Below are 7,572 nucleotides of genomic sequence, written 5' to 3' on the forward strand. Positions count from 1 at the left end.
GTTCTATCTATCTATCTATCGTTCTATCTATCTATCGTTCTATCTTTCTATCGTTCTATCTATCTATCTATCTATCTATCTATCTATCTATCTATCTATCTATCTATCTATCTATCTATCTATCTATCTATCTATCTATCTATCTATCTATCTATCTATCTATCGTTCTATCTATCGCTCTATCGTTCTATCGTTCTATCTATCTATCGTTCTATCGTTCTATCTATCGTTCTATCGTTCTATCTATCGTTCTATCATTCTATCTATCATTCTATCTATCTTTCTATCGTTCTATCTATCTATCTATCGTTCTATCGTTCTATCGTTCTATCGTTCTATCGTTCTATCTATCATTCTATCTATCTATCGTTCTATCTATCTATCTATCGTTCTATCTATCTATCGTTCTATCTTTCTATCGTTCTATCTATCTATCTATCTATCTATCTATCTATCTATCTATCTATCTATCTATCTATCTATCTATCTATCTATCTATCTATCTATCTATCTATCTATCTATCTATCGTTCGATCTATCGTTCTATCTATCGCTCTATCGTTCTATCGTTCTATCTATCTATCGTTCTATCGTTCTATCTATCGTTCTATCGTTCTATCTATCGTTCTATCATTCTATCTATCATTCTATCTATCTTTCTATCGTTCTATCTATCTATCTATCTATCTATCGTTCTATCGTTCTATCGTTCTATCGTTCTATCTATCTATCTATCTATCTATCTATCTATCTATCGTTCTATCTATCTATCGTTCTATCGTTCTATCTATCTATCTATCGTTCTATCTATCTATCGTTCTATCTATCTATCTATCTATCTATCTATCTATCTATCTATCTATCTATCTATCTATCTATCTATCTATCTATCTATCTATCTATCTATCTATCTATCGCTCTATCGTTCTATCGTTCTATCTATCTATCGTTCTATCGTTCTATCTATCGTTCTATCGTTCTATCTATCGTTCTATCATTCTATCTATCATTCTATCTATCGCTCTATCGTTCTATCGTTCTATCTATCTATCGTTCTATCGTTCTATCTATCGTTCTATCGTTCTATCTATCGTTCTATCATTCTATCTATCATTCTATCTATCTTTCTATCTATCTATCTATCTATCTATCTATCGTTCTATCGTTCTATCGTTCTATCGTTCTATCGTTCTATCGTTCTATCGTTCTATCTATCTATCGTTCTATCTTTCTATCTATCTATCTATCTATCTATCTATCTATCTATCTATCTATCTATCTATCTATCTATCTATCTATCTATCTATCTATCTATCGTTCTATCTATCGTTCTATCTATCGCTCTATCGTTCTATCGTTCTATCTATCTATCGTTCTATCGTTCTATCTATCGTTCTATCTATCGTTCTATCGTTCTATCTATCGTTCTATCATTCTATCTATCATTCTATCTATCGCTCTATCGTTCTATCGTTCTATCTATCTATCGTTCTATCGTTCTATCTATCGTTCTATCGTTCTATCTATCGTTCTATCGTTCTATCGTTCTATCGTTCTATCTATCGTTCTATCATTCTATCTATCATTCTATCATTCTATCTATCATTCTATCTATCTTTCTATCGTTCTATCTATCTATCTATCGTTCTATCGTTCTATCGTTCTATCATTCTATTGTTCTATCGTTCTATCGTTCTATCTATCTATCTATCTATCTTTCTATCGTTCTATCTATCTATCGTTCTATCTATCTATCGTTCTATCTATCGTTCTATCTATCGTTCTATCGTTCTATCATTCTATCATTCTATCTATCGTTCTATCTATCTATCGTTCTATCTATCATTCTATCTTTTTATCGTTCTATCATTCTTTCTATCTATCTATCTATCTATCTATCTATCTATCTATCTATCTATCTATCTATCTATCTATCTATCTATCTATCTATCGTTCTATCTATCTATCGTTCTATCTATCTATCGTTCTATCGTTCTATCTATCGTTCTATCGTTCTATCTATCTATCTATCTATCTATCTATCTATCTATCTATCTATCTATCTATCTATCTATCTATCTATCTATCTATCTATCTATCTATCTATCTATCGTTCTATCTATCTATCTATCTATCTATCTATCTATCTATCTATCTATCTATCTATCGTTCTATCTATCTATCGTTCTATCGTTCTATCTATCTATCTATCGTTCTATCTATCTATCGTTCTATCTTTCTATCGTTCTATCTATCTATCTATCTATCTATCTATCTATCTATCTATCTATCTATCTATCTATCTATCTATCTATCTATCTATCTATCTATCTATCGTTCTATCTATCGCTCTATCGTTCTATCGTTCTATCTATCTATCGTTCTATCGTTCTATCTATCGTTCTATCGTTCTATCTATCGTTCTATCATTCTATCTATCATTCTATCTATCTTTCTATCGTTCTATCTATCTATCTATCGTTCTATCGTTCTATCGTTCTATCGTTCTATCATTCTATCTATCTATCGTTCTATCTATCTATCTATCGTTCTATCTATCTATCGTTCTATCTTTCTATCGTTCTATCTATCTATCTATCTATCTATCTATCTATCTATCTATCTATCTATCTATCTATCTATCTATCTATCTATCTATCTATCTATCTATCTATCTATCTATCGTTCGATCTATCGTTCTATCTATCGCTCTATCGTTCTATCGTTCTATCTATCTATCGTTCTATCGTTCTATCTATCGTTCTATCGTTCTATCTATCGTTCTATCATTCTATCTATCATTCTATCTATCTTTCTATCGTTCTATCTATCTATCTATCTATCGTTCTATCGTTCTATCGTTCTATCGTTCTATCTATCTATCTATCTATCTATCTATCTATCTATCTATCTATCTATCTATCTATCGTTCTATCTATCTATCGTTCTATCGTTCTATCTATCTATCTATCGTTCTATCTATCTATCGTTCTATCTATCTATCTATCTATCTATCTATCTATCTATCTATCTATCTATCTATCTATCGCTCTATCGTTCTATCGTTCTATCTATCTATCGTTCTATCGTTCTATCTATCGTTCTATCGTTCTATCTATCGTTCTATCATTCTATCTATCATTCTATCTATCGCTCTATCGTTCTATCGTTCTATCTATCTATCGTTCTATCGTTCTATCTATCGTTCTATCGTTCTATCTATCGTTCTATCATTCTATCTATCATTCTATCTATCTTTCTATCGTTCTATCTATCTATCTATCTATCGTTCTATCGTTCTATCGTTCTATCGTTCTATCGTTCTATCGTTCTATCGTTCTATCGTTCTATCTATCTATCTATCATTCTATCTATCTATCGTTCTATCTATCTATCTATCGTTCTATCTATCTATCGTTCTATCTTTCTATCGTTCTATCTATCTATCTATCTATCTATCTATCTATCTATCTATCTATCTATCTATCTATCTATCTATCTATCTATCTATCTATCTATCTATCGCTCTATCGTTCTATCGTTCTATCTATCTATCGTTCTATCGTTCTATCTATCGTTCTATCTATCGTTCTATCATTCTATCTATCATTCTATCTATCTATCTATCTATCTATCTATCTATCTATCTATCTATCTATCTATCTATCTATCTATCTATCTATCTATCTATCTATCTATCTATCTATCGTTCTATCGTTCTATCTATCTATCGTTCTATCGTTCTATCGTTCTATCGTTCTATCGTTCTATTGTTCTATCATTCTATCTATCTATCGTTCTATCTATCTATCGTTCTATCTATCTATCGTTCTATCGTTCTATCTATCTATCTATCTATCTATCTATCTATCTATCTATCTATCTATCTATCTATCTATCTATCTATCTATCGTTCTATCGTTCTATCGTTCTATCTATCTATCTATCTATCTATCTATCTATCTATCTATCTATCTATCTATCTATCTATCTATCTATCTATCTATCTATCTATCTATCGTTCTATCTATCTATCGTTCTATCTATCTATCTATCTATCTATCTATCTATCTATCTATCTATCTATCTATCTATCGTTCTATCGTTCTATCGTTCTATCGTTCTATCTATCTATCGTTCTATCGTTCTATCGTTCTATCTATCTATCTATCTATCTATCTATCTATCTATCTATCTATCTATCTATCTATCTATCTATCGTTCTATCGTTCTATCTATCGTTCTATCTATCTATCGTTCTATCGTTCTATCTATCGTTCTATCGTTCTATCTATCGTTCTATCATTCTATCTATCATTCTATCATTCTATCTATCATTCTATCTATCTTTCTATCCTTCTATCTATCTATCTATCGTTCTATCGTTCTATCGTTCTATCGTTCTATCTATCTATCGTTCTATCGTTCTATCTATCTATCTATCTATCATTCTATCTATCTATCGTTCTATCTATCTATCGTTCTATCGTTCTATCTATCTATCTATCTATCTATCTATCTATCTATCTATCTATCTATCTATCTATCTATCTATCGTTCTATCGTTCTATCGTTCTATCGTTCTATCGTTCTATCTATCTATCTATCTATCTATCTATCTATCTATCTATCTATCTATCTATCTATCTATCTATCGTTCTATCGTTCTATCGTTCTATCGTTCTATCGTTCTATCTATCTATCATTCTATCTATCTATCGTTCTATCGTTCTATCTATCTATCTATCATTCTATCTATCTATCTATCTATCTATCTATCTATCTATCTATCTATCTATCGTTCTATCGTTCTATCGTTCTATCTATCTATCTATCTATCTATCTATCTATCTATCTATCTATCTATCTATCTATCTATCTATCTATCTATCTATCTATCTATCTATCTATCTATCTATCTATCTATCTATCTATCGTTCTATCTATCTATCTATCTATCTATCTATCTATCTATCTATCTATCTATCTATCTATCTATCTATCTATCTATCGTTCTATCGTTCTATCTATCTATCGTTCTATCGTTCTATCTATCTATCTATCTATCTATCTATCTATCTATCTATCTATCTATCTATCTATCTATCTATCTATCTATCTATCGTTCTATCGTTCTATCACTCTATCGTTCTATCTATCTATCTATCTATCGTTCTATCGTTCTATCGTTCTATCGTTCTATCTATCGTTCTATCGTTCTATCTATCGTTCTATCATTCTATCTATCATTCTATCATTCTATCTATCATTCTATCTATCTTTCTATCGTTCTATCTATCTATCTATCGTTCTATCGTTCTATCGTTCTATCTATCTATCGTTCTATTGTTCTATCTATCTATCATTCTATCTATCTATCGTTCTATCTATCTATCGTTCTATCGTTCTATCTATCTATCTTTCTATCGTTCTATCTATCTATCTATCTATCTATCGTTCTATCTATCTATCTATCGTTCTATCTATCTATCTTTCTATCGTTCTATCTATCTATCTATCTATCTATCTATCTATCTATCTATCTATCTATCTATCTATCTATCTATCTATCTATCTATCTATCTATCTATCTATCTATCTATCTATCGTTCTATCGTTCTATCGTTCTATCGTTCTATCTATCGTTCTATCTATCTTTCTATCGTTCTATCTATCGTTCTATCGTTCTATTGTTCTATCGTTCTATCTATCTTTCTATCGTTCTATCTATCTATCGTTCTATCTATCGTTCTATCTATCGTTCTATCGTTCTATCATTCTATCATTCTATCTATCTATCTATCTATCTATCTATCTATCTATCTATCTATCTATCTATCTATCTATCTATCTATCTATCTATCTATCTATCTATCTATCTATCTATCTATCGTTCTATCGTTCTATCTATCATTCTATCATTCTATCTATCATTCTATCATTCTATCTATCATTCTATCTATCTTTCTATCGTTCTATCTATCTATCTATCGTTCTATCGTTCTATCGTTCTATCGTTCTATCGTTCTATCTTTCTATCGTTCTATCTATCTATCTATCTATCTATCTATCTATCTATCTATCTATCTATCTATCTATCTATCGTCCTACCGTTCTATCTATCTATCTATCTATCTATCTATCTATCTATCTATCTATCTATCTATCTATCTATCTATCTATCTATCTATCTATCTATCTATCTATCGTTCTATCGTTCTATCGTTCTATCTATCGTTCTATCTATCTATCTATCGTTCTATCTATCGTTCTATCTATCTTTCTATCGTTCTATCTATCTATCGTTCTATCGTTCTATATATCTATCTTTCTATCGTTCTATCTATCTTTCTATCTATCTATCTATCTATCTATCTATCTATCTATCTATCTATCTATCTATCTATCTATCTATCTATCTATCTATCTATCTATCTATCCATCTATCTATCTATCTATCTATCTATCGTTCTATCGTTCTATCGTTCTAACCCTATCGTTCTATCGTTCTATCTATCGTTCTATCTATCGTTCTATCTATCGTTCTATCTATATCTATCTATCTATCTTTCTATCGTTCTATCTATCTATCTATCTATCTATCTATCTATCTATCTATCTATCTATCTATCTATCTATCTATCTATCTATCTATCTATCTATCTATCTATCTATCTATCTATCTATCTATCTATCTATCGTTCTATCGTTCTATCGTTCTATCTATCGTTCTATCTATCTTTCTATCGTTCTATCTATCGTTCTATCGTTCTATTGTTCTATCGTTCTATCTATCTATCTTTCTATCGTTCTATCTATCTATCTATCTATCTATCTATCTATCTATCTATCTATCTATCTATCTATCTATCTATCTATCTATCTATCTATCGTTCTATCTATCTATCTATCTATCGTTCTATCTATCTATCTATCTATCGTTCTATCTATCGTTCTATCTATCGTTCTATCTATATCTATCTATCTATCTTTCTATCGTTCTATCTATCTATCTATCTATCTATCTATCTATCTATCTATCTATCTATCTATCTATCTATCTATCTATCTATCTATCTATCTATCTATCTATCTATCCATCTATCTATCTATCTATCGTTCTATCGTTCTATCGTTCTATCGTTCTATCGTTCTATCTATCGCTCTATCGTTCTATCGTTCTATCTATCTATGTATCGTTCTATCGTTCTATCGTTCTATCTATCTTTCTATCTATCTATCTATCTATCTATCTATCTATCTATCTATCTATCTATCTATCTATCTATCTATCTATCGCTCTATCGTTCTATCGTTCTATCGTTCTATCGTTCTATCTATCTATCTATCTATCTATCTATCTATCTATCTATCTATCTATCTATCTATCTATCTATCTATCTATCTATCTATCTATCGTTCTGTCGTTCTATCTATCTATCCATCTATCTATCTATCTATCTATCTATCTATCTATCTATCTATCTATCTATCTATCTATCTATCTATCTATCTATCTATCTATCTATCTATCTATCTATCTATCTATCTATCGTTCTATCTATCGCTCTA

Source organism: Scardinius erythrophthalmus (genome assembly GCF_964197995.2).
Source record: "Scardinius erythrophthalmus genome assembly, chromosome: 12".
Classification (NCBI taxonomy): Eukaryota; Metazoa; Chordata; class Actinopteri; order Cypriniformes; family Leuciscidae; genus Scardinius; species Scardinius erythrophthalmus.